The sequence below is a fragment of the Diorhabda carinulata genome, chromosome 3 (assembly GCF_026250575.1).
Source record: "Diorhabda carinulata isolate Delta chromosome 3, icDioCari1.1, whole genome shotgun sequence".
NCBI classification, from domain to species: Eukaryota; Metazoa; Arthropoda; class Insecta; order Coleoptera; family Chrysomelidae; genus Diorhabda; species Diorhabda carinulata.
The window spans coordinates 29,658,783-29,683,395 of record NC_079462.1 but is presented as its reverse complement, the minus strand read 5'-3'; the positions used below and the strand labels follow the sequence as shown (position 1 = coordinate 29,683,395).

At 31.3% G+C, this 24,613-nt stretch overlaps 1 protein-coding gene across 5 annotated transcripts in view; it reads right to left on the bottom strand.

The window, feature by feature from the left end:
- The window catches only part of LOC130891242 (5-hydroxytryptamine receptor 1-like), a 309,855-nt gene that overhangs the window by 149,185 nt on the left and 136,057 nt on the right, over nucleotides 1–24,613 (bottom strand). The window contains exon 1 of one of the 5 annotated variants that reach the window (XM_057795857.1): nucleotides 4,932–6,006. The exons of the other annotated variants lie outside the window; for them this stretch is intronic. The gene's annotated coding sequence lies outside the window, so the exon portion shown is untranslated. Of the gene's footprint in view, nucleotides 1–4,931; nucleotides 6,007–24,613 lie in introns of those variants that run through there. 5 annotated transcript variants of the gene reach the window in all.

Genomic DNA, 24,613 nt, shown 5'->3' with positions numbered 1-24,613 from the left:
ATTAATTGTTCTATTTAGACATGCGCGAATTCGAATGGTGACTGTTATTTTAACTAATACTAATACGCAATCCCCATGCTATAAGCATCACGAGTTATTCGTAATGTCACAATTGCATGTAGGAGGAGAAAATTACAGACTATGTTCTCGGTAATTCCCCAGAACTGACACGTGCTAAGATAAAATACATGGGAGAGATTCAAAGTTTGACTAGAGACGTTTAAAAGTTGAAGCAAACTGTCTGATTAGATTGTCCAGGGACATCGGTTTTAGTGGTTTTAAATGAAACATGATGGGCCTGTCAGAAGGTCTATTTTATCACCACGAAATTTTCATATGGATTGTTAATTATTTCATTAATAAACATAGATACTTTCCGTTTCCAAACTGCATTTGAAAATCGCGCAAACTTGATAGGTGAGCCAAACCTCAATAAATTGGTAATTATTCAAAATAAAGAAACGTTACATTTCCTACTTAATATTTACACTATGCCCTTTTTAGAATTATACCAATTCTAAATATTGTTAACTATAACAATATATTCGTTTTTTCATACTTCACAGTTTCTCATCATTACGTATCTATACCAAAAAAAATATCGAAACGTCAAACATTCCAGTTTTGACGTATCGCTATATATTTCATATTATTTTAAATGAGTCCGTAAATTATTGATTCAGTGTGATCTTCTCATTATTGTAGATCTAGGTGGATGTGGAAGCTCAACTATTTCAGTGCATTAAGTTTTATTGCTGAAAGATCAGAGAGGTTTTATTGCGGGTCTATACAAAGTTGCAAGTTTGTATTTTCGTTTCAACAACCACATTTTATGATCCGACAGACATTTCGTTATCGAATGTAATTGCTGACATAAAATCTTGAATTTTATAGAAATTAGGCTTAATTTAATTGCGTGACTTTGTTTCTTAACGAGGGCATATTCATGACTATTGTTGATTAAGTATTATTATCCAATTTGCTGGATTTGCTAAAAATTATTATATAATTTATTCCTATGATATGTGATAACTAAATTTAATACAAAAATTTGTACAATTCACCACGTATGTAATAGACGGGCTGTAATCAAACTAATATCCCCTATTGATGATTAACAACAATAAAATTGTAAAACATAAATCCAATATTGGATATATTTGTGGATACCTGCAATCAAAATTGCATTCTCTAGCTCGTAATGCGATATCTCTCATAGTATTGTAATTTTATACACAGGGATGACAAATATATTTAGAAAATTTTCCGGTTTTGTGCCAAAATATTGAAAATTTGAATTTGTATTAAAAGTATGTGAAAAATAATCATGTATTTGTCGCCAGAGATTCTAAAAAAATATCAGTTATTAAATCGGACATGTATTTTTTTCGAAAATATAATTTTCATGGATTTTCCCGAATTTTCTGAAAACTGACAACTTTTCTGGAATCCCCATATCATTTAACCCGCATGTGCAAAATTTGGTCAGAATCGGAGACAAGTTTTTTTTCCATTTTCATTCCACCCCTGTGAAATGTTGAAATCTATTCCAAAAGCTCAAATTCAAAGCTTTATAAGTCGCCTTTTATAATCACGAATAAGCAGATATATTTTTTCTATGATAGTACCTCTTATCTCCTTTCGATTCACCGATAATTAAATGCCCCAATTATAAAAGTGTAGATATTATTAAATTTTTTTATTTTATTTTTAAGAAAAAAATGTATCTCTATTTGGCAGAGCGGTGGTACACATATGGTATTGCAACGACACACAAATATAATTTTGTGAGCTTTTCACGGACTTCGTCCATTGTTTGAATGTTTCTTGAGCTATCAGGCTGTCAGAAGCAGTTGGGGCAGCTCGCAGCTTCTAAAGATGCCAACCGCATGAGTTGGTCTAATAAACCAGAGAAAAATTAAGCAATTACAACTATTGCTCTGCACATATTATCCAAATTTACAACAAAAGATTTAAGAATATATTATGAATGACAGACATGATATTGCTTTTTGAACATATGAAGGACTATAAAAGAATTCTTAACTGATCTATTAAATATTTATCAATATTAATATAATTCAATTTCTATACAGTTCTATAACAATTTGTGAACTTCAATCCATTAAGTCACTTTTGAGAATAACAACATTGTAATAGTGAACATTTTTATATTTTTAGAATAAATATTCATCTTTTTCTTGTTAAATCGACTCAGTTTTAGAATAATTTTGATAGAGAAATAATTTCCAAGAATAGTGGTCTATCAAAAGAAATATAAAATCAACACAATTTATGAAAAAAACAAATGAGAAGTCTAAGAAGTGAAAATTGTAGGGATAATATTTTTATTTATTTATTTCCATCAATTTCGTAAGCGACTATTCAGATAAAATTTATCTAGAGAGGTTTTTTACGTATAAAACCCAAAATCTTTGCTCTTGGGGACAGTAGGGTAGTATCATGTAAATTAGATTTTCAAGGGATTTCTTGAACTAATCTATTGAAGATATTTACTCTTCAGGTATATCGAGTTCATCCCTTATTTTGCGAATATCAGGATCGCATTGAAATTTTATAATTTCTGTCTTTAAAAATATCATAAACTAAATGGGATCATACGAAATATTGATTCTTTGAATTTTTTTTTTACAAAATATTAAGAAAAATTTTTTGACACTATTTTCTTCCCTAACTTAACTGTTACGACATTTCTTCTCCACAGGTTGTAATTTTGTATTTTTGCATGCTAATTTGGTTCTACCTCTCTGATATCTGTCAACAATACATCCAATGATTTTTTTGTCTTTTTTCTTCATTCTCCTACACCCTTTTTGCACACCTATTTCTCAAGATCTTTCTTGTATACCCCAATCAACTCACTCTTCTATGAAACTAGCACGAACTAAAAAATCTGGATTAGAACCATGTCGTCCGAATTATTTTTCCATTACTAAAAATAGCTGACTAAGTAGATTCTCCTTTCACTTTATTCTCTATTATTCCACTAACCTTAATTTTTCAAAATCGTGATATCGAAATTTAGTATAAGATGTCACCTTCTATAATTTTTTACTAGTTCCATCTTGAAACACTATTCAAAACCCGTCTTCAATACGTACAGATGTGTTAATGGTTGCATATCAATTTAGTAAGTCTTGGACTGCACACTTAATTAATCCACCATCTTTATTACGCTTCTTCAAATGATACAAATGGGAGAATGAGAATTCTGGCGAATATAATCGGTCAGTTACAAACATACAAATATACAGGTGAAACCAATTAAATCGTGTTAAAGATATATATATTTTCTAATGAAATTAACTCAATTCCACATAATCTACATTATTTGTCATAGTAATAAGTCTACAAGCTATAAAATAAGACATATATAATGGGTGTCTCAAAATTAACGCAAGATTTAAATTAATTATAAAAGACAGTTTTTAGCGTATTTATTGTAATTATTTTATTGAATTATATATTACATAGGATAGATTTATTTATGGACTAAAACATCGGACAAAAGGCTTACACGGCTTTGCATACACATGCGTACTAGTGTGTCGAAATTTTCCTTGACCATTCTGCATAATGTGAAAAGACCTGATTATGTTCCATGTAGTAATTGAAGTGTTTCATTTGAAATATATTGACCTTATCAATATCAACAGAGCGGTACGGTCCAATCTTGTCTCCAGCCCAAAATGCCCACCAAACAGTGGAACGTTGTGAATGCATTTGTTTTTCGAAAATAACATGTGGGTTAGAATCCCAAAATTGGAATTTTTGGCGATTATCAAACCCATCAAAGTGGAAATATGTTTTGTCGCTTACGACGATTTCGTTCAAAAAATCAATAGTCATTTATTGATGATCATCCATTCAACAAATTCTCTTCACTGTGCATAGTCATTAGGCTTCAATAGTTACGTTAATTGAATTTTGTGAGCATGATGACGCGTTATAGAGAGTTTTAGGTCCACGATACCAAATCCATTTGACAAAGCTAAAATAATATCCCGATCATATGTTGTATGAAATTTCCCAACTGCCGCCGTCAAGCTTCCAGTTATTTTGAAATATGTTTTAATAATGACACGACGATGTTCTATCGTGTAACACTCCATTTTTATCAACCCTAAACTGTTAGCTGTCGATTTATTTTTTTAGGGTTGTTAACACTTTACTGCATAAATGACGGAAAATTTGAATCTTTGGGACATCCTTTATTATAAAAATTGTGAACATGACTTTAAAAAGCTAGTCAAATTATTGCATTTCCACTAAACACATTCAAAATAGATTTCAACTATCTGGAAGATAATCTAAATCTTAAATATCTCCGAATTATAAGGGTTTAAGCTGTTAATACCCCTAATCTGATTCTGTAATCCCGTTTACTATAAAAGAAAACGAATTTTCAGTCTTTCACTTAGTAACAATTTCGTTAGAATAACTGTACGATCAAAAATATGTGCGAATGGCTCTTAGAAATTGTTAAGTGTGTACTAATAATCACATTGAATTAATGAGTCGAAATAATTATGCAAAATATCTATCGGAGGTTACGGTTACGATAATTTTTAACGACTAAACCGTTCGTGACAAATCCGTATACAGTATAATTCACTTTGTTTGATTAACTGATTAATGCAATAAATTCTGTGCAACCAAATAAAAAACGAACTTCCGGGAAAAATGGAATAAGATAGGGAACTTTCCATTGGTAACATTTTTTACATCAGTATTAATTGAAGGTTTGGAGAATGAGAATTATTCAAAGCAAATAAATGTACCACATTATTTGCACAGATAAACAGATAAAAGTCAATTATGTCTATATCAAAAAGTAATTGTAATTGTTATACAATGAATATTTTCAAGGTGAAGTGAAATAAGATTTTCGAGATTTTTATTATACTTACAGAAAGTATCTTCTTGTATAAACTCACTTAGAACAGTCACATTAACACCAACAGTTTTCAGTTGCGACAGAATCACGTTAATACAACTGAACGCGGACAATCTAACCAAACAATTAGAATTTGACTCTCATTATCATCATGGTTTCATATCTCACTTCTTATCTTGCGTTATTTTGTTTTTTTTTTCAAGTAAATTAAAAATCGGTTATGGTTACTTTATAAATGTACGTGAGTCCATAGATTCTATTTTGGCAATGTCAATAAAAAATGTCAAATGTCATTAAATCAAAAAAATTTATCAGTATCTATATAATGAGTAGCGATTAAATTTTGTTATATTATGTATTGTTTGTTTTTCTATTATACTGATACGTCAATAGATTAGTTTTGTCATGAGACAAGATTTTATACAACTTTTAATCACAATTCAAGATTTAGCTAATAAAGGCACTATAAGTAAAATATGACGTTACTTATTTTTAAATAGAGAAATCAAAATGATAACAAAACTTAATTATAACTAACTCTTAATTTTGCCGACTCTTGAATATAATCAATCAAATTGACTGACATCTTTTTTTTCTTTCAATTGGACCTTCTCCTGATTAATTCCGAATAGTCATTCTCCACCTGAACTCTTTCTTAGACACTGAGCTCTAGCTTTCAAATCATATTTGTGTTGATCTTTCCACTAGTTTTCGTTTATTCGGTATTGTCTACTTTGCTCCCTCTTTTGTGTATGCTTCTGATGTTATCTTGGTTCACGTTCTGTAGCTTATTCCACCAAAACCTGAATTCTTAGCTCTCGTTCAATATCCTCTCTGTTCATACCATTCGTAGCAAATTTGGTAGTAATAGAAAAGAGCCAATAACAGTCCCAATGTTCTCTATAAAAGCACGTTATTTCCCATAATACCGTCCATAAATAACGGATTACACACTTCAGAAAGAAAATTTTTATGTTAACGGCAGCTACGTCAAGTTTATGAAAACGGTGTAGAATTTGTTACGAACGTCAAACGGCAAACGTCACCTGCGAGCAGCAACAGCAAATGGAAAGTTAAGTTTATGAATTGGCCTTAATCGTGATCGCATTTCGCTACAGGATGTATGTCGTGAAGGTCGTCCAAAATCGACCTTTGTACCAGAAAACATCGATTCTGATACTGATATTCCAAGATCGTCATGTGTCATACCGTTGTGAGATTGAGTTTTAGTTCCACTCGCATACATTCAATATTTTTAGCGTTGGATATCGCATAATTTCAAAATCATTCAAAAAAAGTTCGTAGAGATTGGTGCAAAGAAATGCTGAACAATTTTAAAAGACCGTGATAGGCGACATGCATATGAACTTGAAACTAAACAATCAACTGTATGTCTTTCAAGACGAGGATAAATCCAACAAAAGGTGTTCGCGTACGTAGAGCAAAGTAGAACAGTCATTTCTGAATGATACACAAGCAATTTTTGTCAAAAGTGTTGGAAAAAATCAGGAAAACCAATCGCAGAAAACGAATCACTTTCTATCAAGATAATGCGACATCACATATCAGCTCAAAAAAACAATCCTCAATTGGAATGGAATAAATGCTTGACTTTGGATTCAAATGCAAATGCAAAAAAGTATTGATTTTAATGGAGAATATTTTAAGAAAATATCGTTTTTTCTATATCATTCCATTCGAATAACTGCTAACCTTTAATGATTTCATCGCTTCAGTTCGTATTTCCTCTATGGAGTCCCTTTCACTATTGCCAGTTGATTGTTGACATTCCTTTTCATTGGAGAACTTCAAAATAATTGACCAAATCCATCAATGATCAATAATTTAAAACAAAAATACGTCGATGGCCACCTCTTAGTTAGTTGGTCGCGGGTTCAAATCTTACTTTATGATTTAACTCGGTTTTACAAATATCATAACGTTTTTGACGTCTACAGTGATTCAAAGAGCGAAAAGTGAAATTTAAAACGCCCTCAATTTATAACATTAATAGTTTATTAACTATTTAACTTCATCGTTTGTCCGTTAGTATCCACGACAACAAATTTTTACTTTACTCTCAACAGCAGATTCCTCAGATAACTATGTGAAACTGATAGATTCTTCACGTTTCGGTGCTTATATATTTACAATATACTGCCTCAACTTCGTGAACATAGAATGAAAATCACTTTCCAAAAAAATCTCTATAGTATAAAAAAATATGAAGAAATATTGAAATTATTGGGAATTGAATTTTTCTATAAAATTTCCTAGTATTTCTTCTTGAAGTATATGCATTATAGTTATATGCAAACAAGTTAATTATTTTCTTTCTAATTATCCTAGAAAAAAGCATTTTCGAAAAGAATAACTTTTAGGGGTAGTTTTCTATTATTTTCTAGTCTCTAAAGGAAACAGTACATTTTCTAAGAATAGATCCGTTAAAATATTGTTATTAAAATTATTGTTTATTGACAATTATATCAAGAATGAAAACATTTGTTTAGTTAATATTGGGACAATATTTCGCATTGGGCACAACAGAAAGTTAAAAATAAAAGGAAACGCAAAGTTTAGTTTACAGTGAGCTATAACAAATTCTAAATATTGTAATATTTTGAAAAGATTAATAGCTTTAAATATTTAGGTGCTAGATGAAATTCTTTTGAACTTTATTTATTAAAAATTGAGTATTAAGTATCAACTAACATGTCAATATTTTGGACATCGCAGACTAAAGTCGAGATACTCTTACACACCCCTTACACATTTTATTAATGCGTTGTTTATTTTCGATCTTAATTTACTTCATTTTCTATCAAAAAGAAGATTAAAAAGTAAATGATTAATTTCAGTTCACCTTTTTTTATTTTTTGACAGTTATTGAATTAGAAATTATATAGAGGCTGGAAACGCTTTAATATCACTTATCTACTAACATTAACTGTCAGCCACAAAAATACTGCGAACAATGTTATATAATTATATCTGTGAACTTCACTGAAACCTTCACCCTTCGTATTTCACGACATACATTAAATGTTTAATTAGATTTCCACAGTGTCAGTTCATTGTTGGTTAAATAAAATAGTAATAATTAAACAGTTACAAGTTGAATTTGTCATTTATATTAAAAGAAAATAAGACAGATCTAACCACACATGAATAAAATAGAGAGATGTATATTGTAAATAACTGAAAAATTTAAATAGGAACTCTATTTGAGAGTTCTTGTATATCCTTGAAAAACAGCTGTTCAACTCTACATTTTCAATGAACTGAATCCGAAATTTAAGACTTTAGCCGTATTATCATTAACAGTACTTAGGTCAAATTTTTACTTAAATGCCAAGATTTATTTCAAATTACGGATTAATATAATTAAATGGCTATTAAATAACGATACTGGTTACGAAAAATGGTTTTATTATAAATATTATCAAACATTCGAATGCCCCCCTTCAACATAATCCCCTCTTATCGCCACTCACCTTTCCATATGTTTTTTCTATTGATCGAAGCAGTGCTGGAAGTCTTCTTTGGTGAACGCCTTTAGGAGCTCTACCGTTTTTTGCTTTACCGCTTCCATAGACTTAAATCGGGTCCTTTTTAAAGCAGATCTTTTTCTAACCTTTTAAGTAAATCTGAGAAGACCCTACGTGACATACGCCTGTGAAACCTAGATAATGACGAAAGAAACTAAACAGAAATTAAAAATCTGGTAGAGAAAAATACTAAGAAGAATTTTTGGAGCCATGACATTCATACGAAGACAGACTCTTGAAACGAGTTGCATGGAACATACCAAAAGGCAAGAGAAAAAGAGGTAGACCATAAAAACAGTAGAGCAAAGTAGTGGAAGAAGACCTTAGAGAGAAAAACATTCAGAGCTAGAGAAAAAAAGGAAGGAACCGAAAAAACTTTCCTCAACTACTTAAAACTTAAAAGATTAGTTGATATGTTGCTCTATAATGAATTTGTCTGTGTTGCATCGGTATAATACTTATTGAAACAAATCAAATCGACTTATCTATTTAGTGAAATAATTACTGATTTTCTCTTGGCTTCTATAATATTAAACCTTTAATAAAATACTGGTTAATCGACTTTCTAATAAGCTGTTTTCATATTTATTGTACGCTTTTATAGGTAGATATATCACAGCAAGAATATATAACGAATTTTCCATCTCTGTTCAAAGTTACGGCTGAATTATTTTGCATTTTCATGCTAATCGCGGGGATGAAGTCTATCTTCCTGAATCTCTTCTTTTAATTCATCCGCAGGGGAATTTCTCAACGAATGAAAATTCCGAACCGAAATAAAAAAATCTCGAGAACAATGGAATACTATAACGGGATTGGTGGCTATAATCAGCTTCAGATAAAAATCTTGATACAATCTAAATAAAATTAGTACAAGCTAGAAGGAAACAAACTACTGGATGATTAAAGATACAATAGTTATTTGAAATATTTACAGGAACAGAAAAAAGGAAATCTATTTGTTTATTCCCCTTTCTTGATTCTTTTTGTCGAAAAGAAGAAGACTATTCTTAAAATAGATTATATTAGGTTATACATTATATTACGTTATACAAAACGATTCTGTTTTTTTCGTTTCAAACGACTATCATTTGTGAACCGTTTCAGTGACGGACTTTTCTGTACTTGGTTGATGGCAACCTAAGATTATGAAATTCCTTTTCTAGCTTTAACGTCATCTAGACATCTGAATTATACGAGGTCTAGCTCTATAGGAGCCTGTTGCAGCTCCAGAAGATGACGGTTCTACCTGAACATTTTGTTTCTTTTGGAGCTGGATTTATATCGTAGCCAAATACTATTTGTATTAAATTCCAATTTTTAGTTCTTTGAAATTCTGGTTATCAGTATTAATCAAAATAACAGTATTTCTCGAACACCGCAACCTCAACAAAATAGAAGACGAATTTGCTCCAAATAAAATATTTTTTTAATTTTAATATTGGTATCTCAAAATTAAGAGATTCCATGCACATAAAATCCTGTTATTGATCCATTAATATGTCATTCTATCGATCTGTCTGTTCATTTAGTTTACCTCGCTTATTTTAACAGTAATAAAATCGTTATGAATAGGCAAAATAAGTGTACATTGCAGGGTAATTTATTTGGGGAAAGTTATCAGAAGACCGACGAAAATCCCCCTGCTCCATTTTCCTAATAAATCAACTCTTTGTCATCAAAATAGCACTTTAGTCAGTAGTATTTTGTCCATCTGGCCTACAAAAACGGCGCTAATGACGTAGTACCTATTTAGAATGTATCTCAGGCGGTATAAAATATTTCCAGAATTCTAAACTTTATAAGTTTGTTAATACTAATCCTATCGACTTTAAATAAACACCATTATTCTTGTGAAATTAAGTTGTAATTATTTTCGTTCAAAAAGAATATACTTTCTTCAAATTTTCCACACTCATTGAAGTAGCTCATTTTCATTTTTGTAATTCTATTCTCTCTTTATGACTCGGTTAAACCATAGAGATCTTGATAAAAACTAGAGTTCTGCCATAAAATAAGTTGGAATTTCTGGAACGGTTGACGATATTCACACTCAATATACTGTTTACACCACCACTGCACCAACACTCATAATTACATTGTATGGCGCGCGTTTCGATAAACAAGTTATCGTCTTCAGAAACTGAAGGTATACTAAAATCTAATGACTTAACTTACCTGTTTTATACTAAATTTTCCCACAAATAGACTTTCTCCCACGAAAATTAATTCACAACAATTTATTATTGGATACATTTTTCAACAATTCTACATTATTAATATTTATATCATGATTGTGACTGGCAGCGTGATGGGTAATACCTGATTACAATCCTGGACAATCCTAAGGATAAAACATCAAATCTGGAAAAGAGTGGTATATATGAAATTAGCTGTGGTGATTGTGAGCGAAAATATATTGGGTAAACTAAGAGATCCATTATTGCCAGGTTTAAAGAGCACATAGCTCATTTGAAATACGGACGGACCCGAAAATCAGTATCAGTATCAATGTTTCTTTATATTGTGCACGCAAAAATATCTAATTGGCATTTTTTATAACTTTATCCTTCCATTTTAATAATGGATGAAATTTTTTCTCGGAATTTATATAAAAGGTGATATTACTCATTAATATATCATTAGGGAAATATTGAGCATTTGTAAAGCTTTGCTGGTAAATAGAAAGAAGCTCAAAGGTAATTATTAATACATTTCAATTATTCCCTTCGAACAATCGATAAACAAATCTCTTTGTGTTTTTTCACAACAATTATCATTACTAAAGAGAGTCTAGCGTGATTTTGAAACATAATGTGAGGGATAAATGAAATTGAACAACAGCGTCATTGTTGACGGAATGATAAATGGGAAAAATTCGCGAAAATTGCCATTGGTTCATTAATTGAAATAGGTGGGGTATTAGTATAGAAGTTAGATGAAAGAAATATGAATCTGATGAAAACGGAACTGAAAAAATAGCCGTAGAAAATTTAATATTTCATTTTCAATAATTCAGATGAGTCTTTACTAGCAGACAATCCTAAAGTTATATCATTTGTTAGTATGAGTATGGTACACTTAATACTATTTGAAAAACGTTATTTCTGGATGAAAATATTATATTCATATACGATATGATTCAATTATTATATATGGAAGAGTCGATAATATTGAAGCACTTGAAAGAAGATTGATTCAAACAGAATGAGATGGTTATGAATTTCCTAGCGCTATGGCATGTCCTTTAAGAAATTCTGCAATGTGACTAGCTCATTAGAAATGGCAAATAATGACCTGTTTTTATCCAGTCGAGTAAATGGCTACACAATAAAAGTTTCCTCACATCCTACATTTATAGTGTACCTCAATAAATGTGGAAACATCGAAAAATAAAAAATTCTGATTTCATTTGCGATGTTTATGGAGAAAGTTAAATCTATTAAAATAGTTTATATTTTCTGTAGCCTCACAGCGAGACCAATGTGTAGAGTAGTTTGTTATTCTGATTCCAATGATTTTTAAAATAATCTTAAAACAATAATAAATGGAAAATACTCGTATTATTGTGAATAAAGCGTAAGACACTCGATATACTAGAAAAATGGACCAAAGCGCCCCACGCCTGTTTCACAATAACACTAATATTTTTCATCCATTATTGTTTTCTTAGCTTAGTTCATATCGCCTCATAAGCCTACTCTTAATAATGTCAAAGGTACTAGACAGACTACTTTTACGTAAAATCCAAAACAGTTGTTCCCATAAACGAACTCATACCAATTCGGTTTCAGACGTAATCACTCCACAATTCAACAATGTCACAGTTAACATAATTACAACAACCCGAAGTAAAAAAAGGAGTATTTCTCGACATACAGCAAACGTTCGACAAACTAGATACCTACTCAAAACACCATATGATAGAATCTGGAGTACCTCAGAGTAGCGTTCTAGGCCCATTTCTGTATCTGATATCCATAACAGACTTTCCAAGCATAAACAATACATTCATAGCAACCTTTGCAGACAGACGACGAAGTTTCTTCAAACCAATTTAACGTAATGACAGAAAAAAAGTGTATTTGATAATAATCATGCGTTACCTGAAGACATACATGTTATTTATTAACTAATATCTCAAAATTTTTTGTTACCACCTTTTTAATATATATACTGGTAACAATAGTAGCGATTGCTGCATCTATATATTCACAAATGATATATCCGAATCTATGAAGACTTTTAATCTAACAGGAGAACTATCAGAAACTAATAGTAAGAATATAAGTAAAAAACAATCCAAAAATCCACTCTACCCAATCCAATTCAACATTGCTTTATTATAAACACAAATTCAAATAATAAACCTAATCATTCGTTTTCTTAAAGAAGACCAGTTATAAGATTAATTATTTAAAGTATTTGTAACTGTTGTAGCTAACTATTATGAATATTTGTAGCTTGTGCTAATTTCCACAACAAAAAATGCACGTTAAGCTGAATAGAATGTGATCTTGGTCACTTGTGAAACTAAGAATGCGGAACAGATAAGATGATGAAATTCTCTAATCCCATCGATTTTCCTATCTATCCCCAATCCTTCATGTCCCTTTAAAAAGCTCGAATAGTAGCCAAAGCTTTACCATAGGCCATTTCCCTTCCAGATCCTTATCTTTCAATTATCTATCTCGAAGCTTTAGCTCTAAAACTGGTTATATATTAATGAATTATTGGAGCTTAAAGCAATCAGTTTCAATTATAATTTCTATGAAGTCATAAGAGGTACTAATTTGATTATCATGAGTAAATACCTATAACCATTTTAATAACTAATCCATTCCAACAATATGATGATAATATCAAAACACGTGTTTTTAGTGTTCCAAATGACAATAAATCAGTAATTAGAAGCTGGTATCGTTTGGTCATTTTTTTTAAAATACTATACATTATCTATTTTTACTTGAAGGACTCTGAGTGGAGATTTTGACTGTTTACTTATTTTTAGTATCATCAGAAAAAGCCGTATAATTACGAGGAATATACACAAAGTAATTCTGTTTGGTAATATAAAAAAAGTGGACAGATGCAGAAAAAATATTTAGGAAAATGTAGGAAAATCTACAGCTGTTGAACTAATTTTTCACATAGTTTCCGAAATTTTGTGGCCATAGCATGGAACAAGTTTTCAGCAACCTTCTTCATAGAAGTGTTTTCAACTATGTGGTAACATGTTCTTTCAGCTCGTCGTCAAAGTTGAAGTGTTTACCAACAAAAAAATATTTTAGGTGTAAAAAGAGAGTTTTTTGTCTCGTTTGCAGTATCCGGCATTATCTTATTAAAAACATCGCCTTTTGGCAGTGGTTTAATTTATTAATAATTTCATAATAAACATGTGCATTGATTGTTTGACCTCGTGATACGAAATCAATCAGCAAATTGTCTTTTTTGCCTTAAAAAATGGTACACATGAGTTTTCGAGGTGACAAGATTTGCTAAACTAACTTTCTTGCAGATAAGTTTCTTATAATTTTTGTTCATAACTAATTGAAATTATTTTATTGGAATCATTCTTCCGATTGTTTGTTTTTTGATACTTTGTATCTTAATTTAGTCTTTCTGCGTCTTTAAATATTGTTGTGCCCATTTGTCTCACTTTCTAAACATCGGATATTCATTCCTTCATAATTATCTTGACAATAATCATAGCATGAGGTATATAACAGGTAATTTCTTTGTATTCTTAAGATTTATCATCCAATTTAGTGAATAACATAGAAAAACTTGCTCTTTAATTCATGACATATAATATAGAGCTTGCGACTTAAGTTTTGAGATACTTTAATTTATTTTTTCCAAATATACTCCATTGAGTTGAATACACTTTTGCATGCGTTTGAACTATTGAGGTACCTCCAAAACATGTGATTTTAAAGCATCGGCCGCTTCTTCAGGTGTAGAAAAACATTCACCTCGCAATTTATTTTTGATCTGTGAGAATAAGATAAAATCTTGGGATGTTTGGTAATACAAGATACAAGATCTATGTTATCGTTTGAACTAATGTGTTAGATTGAGAATTCTCATTGTCCTGGTGGAAAATGATTTGTCTTCTGCCATTGATTTCCCTGATTTTGTCGAACAATTCTGGCGAAGAAACGCTGGTGTATCATTCAAAATGGAAAGGTAGCGCCATGACCAGTTATTCCGAAGAAACAAGTGACCATTTGCCTCGAACTGCTTCGTGCGCAAACAACTTTTATTGAATTTGGCTCGTCATGAAAGACCCATACAGTCGATTGATTTTCAGTTTCGAGCTCATTCTTTGCACCAATTGACAAGGGCTTTTTTAAGCGATTGTCACATTATGAGGTATCCAACGCGAATAAATCTTTTTGACATCCAAATGCTCATACAATTTTGAATGAGTGCGAGTGGAACTAATGCCTCAATCACACGGTATGTCGTATGACGATCTTGCAATATCACTTTACGCCCAGCATCGATGTTCCCCAGCAGCCGATTTGAGACGACCTTCATGAAATTAATCCTGTAGTGAAGTGCGACTACGATTGAATTCGGAAAACCAGTTAAACACGTTGGTATCTGTATATATGTCAAACATCACTCATACGACAACAAGTTCTGAGTACGTTCACTATTAAAAATGTCAAGTAGCAAACCTCGTATATGTACTATTCTTTCGCAGTTTGCATTTGTTTTCAAAGTTCTTTCTAAGCTTATTCCCAAAAATCCTTCTATCGTAATTCTCTATTCCAGTCATTTACCTTGTGTCCTTTATAATAAAGCTTTTATATAAAGCCTCGTTGCCTGAATCCATTAGTATAACAATAAAAAAAGGATTTTTGTGGATACCTTGAATATGTCCAAGTGATATAAGCTTTTTAAAGCAATGATTAACTCTAAGCACTGCATAGGGAATTGAAGCAAGTTGTTTTCAAAACCACTCACTCATATTGAAACGCAGAGAAACATGTCTCTCGTGAATATGCAAGATTGTAATAGAAGTTGATGGATTAGGAAGATTCTCTAGAGACCTTCTAGATATCTTAACCACCTTCACCTTTGGTACATGTAGTTGGATTGTTGACAGACGCAATCAATCTCATATGTATCAATTAATATTGTGATGATTCAATTTCTAATTATGTCGATGGAAATTAATATATCTCTCTATATTTTATAAACCAAGAAAACAGTAAAGATCCAATATAACAAGGTGTAGAGCTGTGAGCGATTCCTACAACATTACACAAATTAATCTTTCGCTCGTAAGTTCTAAATTATTCATATGGAATCAGAAAAAGAAATAATTCTGTTTTCCAATACCATTCCTTTGAGGCATAGAGCTCCCTAAAATTGCAACATATTTATAGTAGTATATAAACTATTGAATTTGACCTTCCTCGATTAAGAAAATAACAGAAAGCTTTGTGCAAAAGATAGATATTGATACGGCCACACCAAATTACCCTTTATGTCCGTATTCAAATAATATTTTCCACATAAATCAAAAGAAAATCGAGTCTCTTCTACTTCTTCAAATTAAATCATTCCTTGTCATCATATATTTTGCATTTTTTGTTAAATCCTATTACAAACTTTCCCATTTGAGAAAATACTTTAACTTGCGACGTCTACTTCATGCAGCTTATTTCGAGAAAATTGAATAGTTGATCATTTATTAGAATATCATATTAAATGAATTTCTTTTTGAAGTTATATATTGCTTTCACGCTTTTCTATATAAGGCTATTACTAAATCTCAAAGAACCGCGCACCGAAGATCAAACGGGGTTTAATTTCTATATAAACCATATATTATCATATGAGATTCAATTTAATGAAAATTCATTGTGGATGTTAGTTGATATGAAACATTTTTCATATAAATATATAGTAATAGCAACAAATTATTTACTAAGAATGGATGTATGGATAGAGTCTCCTGAATAGGAACCGATGTAAAACAGAGGCGTAAAGGGAAGCCCAAAATAAGATGATTGGGTCCAGTTTACTTTTATACTTTATACTTATTTCTTTGTATCTGGTACATCGTATGCAACTGTTCAGAGCATTAGGCGATAGCAAGTAGAAGGCGGGGTTTCCAGAAGTTTACCATTTATTAGTTTACTCTGATAACATAGAGAATTCAATTCTAAAACTTTCCTCACTCGTGTAATTGTTTATAAAACTTGGTCATTTTCAAAAAATGACGAATCAATGCAATCCCACAATTCTTTACTATAATCAACTGCGGATGAATGGATAGACTCTCGGGGAGGTTAATATGGAAGACAACTTTTACCTTGCCTAATTCACTTATATGAAACCTGGCGTTTCAAGAAGTCTTTCTATTGAATTATGTGGTGCTTCATTATACATAAACCAATATTTCAATCCCAATAGTAATGACAAATCGTCAAATGAGTCCGGAGTAGTATTTTGTTGATCTCCAGTTAGCCGGTTTTGTAAAATAACATGTCCAATGAATTAATGATCAATATGGGCGAACCAAACATTTTATTTTATTATATGGAGGCTTCCATCTATCAAGTCTTGAGGTAACAACTCTTGTACTTTTTGGGCATGATATGGATGGAGTAAATAATGTCCTAATACCACTGTATTAGAAAGTACACAATCTATATCTATACATCATATGTTTCAAGTTTAAAGATTGCTACCTCATGCAACCTATCTCTCTTGGATTATATTCTGTCCCCAAACTTGACAAAATGGGTCGTTGGTTAAACATTTTCCAACAATGAAGAGGTTATGCTGGCAGTTAATGGCTATTTTGTGGAGCTTGACGATTTTTATTATAAACAAGATATCGAACTTATTGAACATCGAAGGGAAAAGTGTATGGAACTAAAAGGAGATTACGTTGAAAAATATATATTTCTTTCTAAAATATTGGTGTTTTTTTTTTTTGTTGGGGTGGGTGGGACCATCCTCATACAGATAATCTTGATATGCTACTCTTGATATTGGTAGCATATCAAGAGTGCTATTATGCCGTTGGTCTTAATGGAAGTCCAATTAACACTAAAAAACTTTCCTATGTCTTAACCCCGTCTTTCGACATTGTAAAATGTTTCTCTATGTGGAACCACCCGATTACGAAGCCTCCTCCATTTGCTCGCTAGATCAGAATTTTCCCCCGATTTAAAAATAATTCAAACAATTCAATTACTGAATCACAAATTGTCAAATTCGATGTATAAGTTCATGTCACTTAACTTTTCTGTAACTTTTGAAATAACATCATTGAAAACATGTGTTTGTAGTAGTAAAAAAGGTTTAGGATTGAATTTCAAATCACCTGACAGATAAAAACTTTTGTGAAATTTGAAGGTTAGGTTACCCCTAATTACTTATTTTTGTAGAGAATAATTTTTTTGGAAATTTTGAGCTCTACTTTGAGGCCGAGAACTCCTTAGGGATTGCCTCCTATTTTGAACTATATTGATTTAAAAAAATAAGCGTTATAACTTCCACCGTGGATATTATAATCACAGAACGTTTTCTTTTGAGGGTAGATATCAAGACTTCTACATTCAACTCAAATTTCAATTCTAGGTGATTGCAATATATTCTTTGACGTGTTGAAAGAGAAGATATATTATTTTATGTTAAAGGGTGTTATTAAGTATTTAAATGCAAAATACAATAAGTTATTTCTTCTAATTACTAGTTTCTGTGTCGTATTCAAACAACTCTCTCCGTTATTGACTATTCAAATTGACAATATAAGAACGGACGTGATGTCCCGTTAACCCAATCTAAACTTTCAGAGGATTCAACAGCTATATCATTCTGTTTCCTACTAATCAGTGGAGGTGGACGAACGGACACATGTTGATTTTCAATGCAACAGTAGATTATAACTGAATCAAGGTGTGTTTCAGAATTTGACCGGACCTATTTCTATAATTGAATTTAAATGCTCTATAATAAGAAGAAACAGTTAGAATTATTCATGATTGGATTTCATAATTAAATAGGATTGGGGTCATTTTTTTAACACCACCAGTGAATTTGAGATGATCCACATGGAATTTAAGGTTACATTTTTATGAAGGGAGCTGTGTTGCAGGGAAGTGTTTCTGTTTAAAGCTGTGAATGTTTAAAAATGGACGAAATCTCTCAATATAAAGAAAACCATGATGATATAAAGGTTGGAAAGCTGATGAAAATATGGAATTTATGGTTACAAAAGGTACAAAACAAATTGCAAAAATTTCAGACGAATTTGTTTGGCTCAAACTTGAGGACTAATTTAAGCGGGTTGCCATTATAGTCATGAGGTAGATGCTTGTAGGCCCCTTTCTTCAGTTACTGTTGGAAACAATTAAGCTTGTAAGATCCTAGTTCAGTTTTTGCCAACTAGTATACCACAAAATGTTACTGGCAGTTCTTAAGTTTGTCAATATTCACGAGTGGATGTTTCATCACGATAATGTATGTCGTCGATGTTTCACAGTTTAGGCTTAGGCTTAGGATGAGATAAATGATTGATTTCATAATCGATTCCAAACACATGAAGAGAATAAAGAGGAAAACATCCATAAAATAAAAAACGGCAGTTGAATTAATATGGAAATATTATGAACACCAAAGAATAGCCATAAACTGAGGGATAAGCACAAGAGAAATTATGAGTGACATCTGAAAGACATGGAGATAAAAAAGAAGGCAATTAATTATATAAATTTCCTTAAGGCTAGGTATTTTCTATCAAAATTGAAATTCATTTTTCTTTGAAAGGTGATATTCATATGATTTCCATGAATCTCCTGAAAATTATTATGTACCACACGTAAGTGTTTCTAATAATTCACTATATTATAGAAAAACTTGAACAAAACATTTCAATTCAATAACCTCACACATGAACTCAATGTATCAAAAAACTAAACAAAAAACTGTTTGCTTTCTTTGGAATTACACCTTTCAAGTCGAGAGGCAAAGATGGAATATGATTGATATTATTTTTTAAGTTGCTTAGGTTGTGTTTATTCTCCTCAGTATTCAGTTTAGCGGAAATCAAAAAAGCGAAAAAGAAATTGGAATTATATTTGTATATTCTGGTAGTGTATATAATGTGTATCGTTTGTATAAAAGCAAAATTTTAATATTCAACAAATGTTGGAAATTTCTGGCTTCAAAATTAGTCACTTTCGATGTACGTCAATATTCAATATTACAAAATGCAATTAAAATACTAATTATAAAGTATTGGAAGCTATGTGTAGAATATTCCATTTAAAAATAAAATTTTGAAACATTCTTTTCTTTTAATACGTCAGTTGAATGAACCAAACTCGCCTTTCACATTCGTGAAGAATTTATTGATGATTCCATATTATTGAACAGAAGAATTCTGATTATAATTTACCAATCTCTTATCCAAATCAGAATATTAAATGATGAATATCCAATAATATACAACAATTGCGCTTTCTATATAAAAATTATCAGTCTGCTTCGTTATTAACACCAGCTGAAGCAAGAAATCTGGAATATTTTGATTGTTGGTCACAGAATTAATTTTTAATACATTCTGTTCTCTCAATACGTCAGTTAAATTAGCTAAACTTTCCTTTCACATTCCTGAAAAATTTATCGACCATTCCATATTGTGGAACAGCAGAATTCTGTTTATAATAAAAACATAATTACTGTTCAAGGAACCAATTTCTTAGCCAAATTAGAATATCGAGTGATATATATCCAAAAGCATACAACAATTGCGCTTTCTACATAAACATTATCAGTCTGCTTCGTTATTAACGCCTGCTGAAGCAAGGAATCTGGGATATTTTGATTGTTGGTCACAGAATGAATTTTTAAAACATTCTTTTCTCTTAATACGTTTGTTGACCTTTCAAGCGAAGTGGAGAAAATAATATAATAACAATTTCTTTTGAATCAGTACCCTCGAAAACGAATAATTTAATTAGACTAAAGTGTAGATGAATATGAAATTTCTCCAACAAAACAATGGGCATATACTAAAAAGCGAAGAACTTATACTGAGATATAGTTGATAGTTGAAAGAAAAACCTAAAACATTAGTCAAGTAAATGGTGGTCGTAAAGTCTCTCTATATAAACAGAGAATTTCGAATTCTTTCCAAGAAATTAATTTAATTGTAAGGGAAAAGTGAAATTATTTTCTTTGTATGAGAATTGTGACAATTTCAATTGTTTTTTCAAGTCAAACTTTGTAATAGATAGAATGTAATTAACACACTTTCATCGTCATATCACTTTTGTTTTTATGTGTTTAAATTATTTTACAAATGTACGAACAACATAACAATTAACTTGTTCTATGTTGTTATGTTGTTTTTGATCTATATTTTTTATTGGATGTGTTATAATTTCTAAGGAATCTTATTCATAATGAGAGATCTCATTTGATTCCAATTATTATTACCAAAGATTGTTTCGTTAATTATTTCCTGTTTTCTGATTTTATGTCAATTTAAAATAACTCAAATTTTCGCTCAACTCTATTCGTGATTTATATAACCTAGCTTATCTTGTCTGTCCTTGTTATTATTTCGTATAATATAATTTACCTCTATAACAACCCTTTCTCAACTCAATGTTTATTAGAGAAACTGTTCAATTGATTTTATAATCCTAAACATTTTGAGTACTCACTTGCATCTAACCGTACACATCTGTAAGCTAAATAGAAGAGCACTTAATACGAATTTTGGTTGAAAAGGAGTTACCGACCAACTGACTCTCCTAATTCCATTGCAAACAGAGGCGTGTGAAGGATTATGTTATAAAATAATATAGTCAATGTATCACGTTGAAATTATGATAAAACATAGTGAAATAAAAACGGACCTATAAGAGAAAAATTTCAAAACCTGTAACCTGTAACTCTAAAATAATTTCGGGCATAAAGAAAATATATTACAGAATTTTCAAGTACGTTTATTTGGTTATTTGTTTCATTACCGCAAAACCTAAACGGTCAATGAAAGTGGATCAAACATGTTTTGTGTGTTGTTTTCAGAATGCTAAGACTCAAACAAAATAGTTAGAATATCATATTATTACAAACTCGTTCACTTACATAGACCGTGAAGCAGATACTCAACTTCGTCTATGCTTAATGATACTAAAGTTTGATGAAATTACTCTTTGTAAAGTTTTCATAGGCTATTCACATCGTGTTGTGACTATTTTTATGGAGACACTTTCTAAGAAGGACTTTTCGTTTGTTTACAGCATTCTAGAACAGAATTATCTAGAAATATGTTGAATATAAATGAGCGTAAAGTAATCTTAGTCAGTGAATAATCTGATGTCATAGAGAACATGAACGTGTATATAAATTCACCCTACCGTATAAAACAGTTTAAATAAATATACATAAAATATAAATAAAACATACAAAGTCAAAAATTTTCAATAAAAAAGAAGCTACGTAGGGTCATTAGTTTTTGCGACCTGAGGGAATTGCTGCACGGCCTTAATTAGTAGTCGTTCTTGTGACCTATCACCAAAATAACACTCAAAGAGAGTTATTTTGGTGACCTGAAACAAGTCGCGACCCAAAGCTAGCGGTTTTTGCGGCCTCTAAGTCAATTGTTTACCCGCGGCCTTAGTCGGCTACCTCGCAGCGACGCAAGCGAACGCTTCGAATCGTAGTACATTGTTTGTTTCCGGTCGAATCGCCCTTTGAGACCTTGGTAAATTCATTCTTTGGACATTTCCTGCATCCCCTTTGGATTAAGATTTTCCCACGCAAGAATTTCGCAATTGATCTGTATAAACTGAAGGTGCAAATTCAAACTAAACGCTGGATGTGGTAGGAGTTCAGTAAGTAACTTTCATAGTATGTGGTTCGTCTTGTTGTCGTCGATTTCGGTTAACTCAACATGGATATTTCTCCGACAAAACCTTTTAAATCACTGCTTACACGCCTCGACGCGACGTTTCGAAATATAAAAACTGACATTATTCATTGCTCACTCTCTATATTTAATGTAACATTGAATATTCATCATAATACTTATGAAAATATCAGAATTTCTCCACTACCAAGCTTGTATTTTAAGTTAAATAGTTCACTCGTTCATTCTTTTTGGTTTCAAATATTATAATTAGGAATTTAATTAAATTTGGAGCTGAAGCAGCCGACTAAATCTAGTGAAAATCGTAACTCGGATGGAAATCTTTTTTTTGTTAAATTTTTTTATATCTGCTGAGTATGAAAATATTTAATTCAATTAACTCCTGTAATTTTCAGAATTACTTTTATATTCATCTCAACAACTTAAAATTCAAACTTGTCCCTAACTCAAACTTTTTTTAGTTAGATCATTGGCGTGGATAGAAGATACAACATTGCATAGTCTACTAACGGTTCAAAGAGGATTGAAGGAAACATGTACCCATAAAAGATTGAAATTCTAAGCTGGTCAACGACTGCCTACAGATGCAACGTTAAACGGTTGATCATGTGATCTTTCATCTAGGTTCTTGGTAATTTGTTGTTGGACGAGCGTATGTAGTAGCATTTAGCCGCTTGTACAAATCTTACAACAAAGTGTGAAATATTTAGTAATAAAATCTCTGCTATTTTTCTAGAAGCTACAAATGCTTTTTTCATTAATATTCTCAGTTTCTTTCAACCTACAATTTTCTCTTTTTTAATACAATCTTTAATCTTTCAGGATATTATAGATTGACGTTACCATCATATAAAAATATCATGGAAAATTTTGAAAGTGTAAACTGGAAAGTAATATAGAAAGCTTATTATTTCATTTGACGCCAACGACAATAGGAAGTCCTCGCTTCCAATATTTATTTTTTATCAACAAGCAAGATGAGGTGGAAATGAGAAAAGCCTATAAAAACAGCTGACAATGAAAAATCCTTATGACTTCATAGTCGGTGGCGGTGTCACATCCTGGAAAAAATTAATAAAGGATTTGATATATATATAATATAATGATATTATATGAGTAAGAAGATTACTTGTACATGTTTTTTATTAATTTTTATTAACGTGTCTACAAAAAATGATCCTTTGGCTACCCTTTAGCTGAATACCTTGTTCTACATATCTAGCTATCAACAAAAAACCGTAAAGTAACTGTACGACTAATTTTTTGATATTATATAAATAAGAAGATTACTTGTACATGTTTTTTATTAACTTTTATTGACGTGTATACAAAAAATGATCCTTTGGCTATCCTTTAGCTGAATACCTTGCTTCTACATATCTAGCCATCAACAAAAAACTTGAGCATCGTAAAGTAACTGTACAAACGACTATAAGATGGTGAGAATAGTACAGACTCTTTCCCATCATGTCACCCTTATAACTTTATTGATTTTTCAATTTGGTAACCAAAAACATTAAAATCAGCTTTTAAAAAGAACAAATGTGATGATGATTGTTACCATATATAATTAGTTGGTGAAACACGCAGTTATTCCAATCCTTTTACGGCTTTAATGCTTAATACTTAATGACAGAGCCGAGATCTGTCGCTCAATACGATATCACTTCATTCGTTTTCCTCTGCTCAAGCACACATGGTGTGCGGATAGGAATGAGATCTCAAGGTCACAAATATTATAGTATATTCAAAAAACATTCAACAGGATTCTCGTCAATAACGTAGGGTTGTATTTTATGGATAAATGAGTGGCAGCATTGGAAAAATCGATTCCTCAATATAACAAAGCGTGAATCAAGAGAAGTGTCAGATGACGAGAACGTTTTACTACTTTAACGACATCTAATTGGTCTTCTTTGATTCCTTTCATCTCTAACTACCCACACACCTACGTCATCCATTGCAGTACATTAACACATCGAAACGCACGATATTATACCAAGACAAGTTTGGAATTTGCACAATATTTAGGCTTGATACAGGTAAAGCAATTAGTAAATTCTTCGGTTGGGCAGATTCCGTATCAGTAGGTGACAGTTCTCCGATGAACAGCTCTATCTTTCTAAATAAGTGATCGTTATTTCAAGAATTCCGTCTACCAAGAAATGTGTCAAACGATGAGAACTTTCTCCTACAGTGACGTTTGCGTAAGAATCGATTTCTAATCCTACTTCG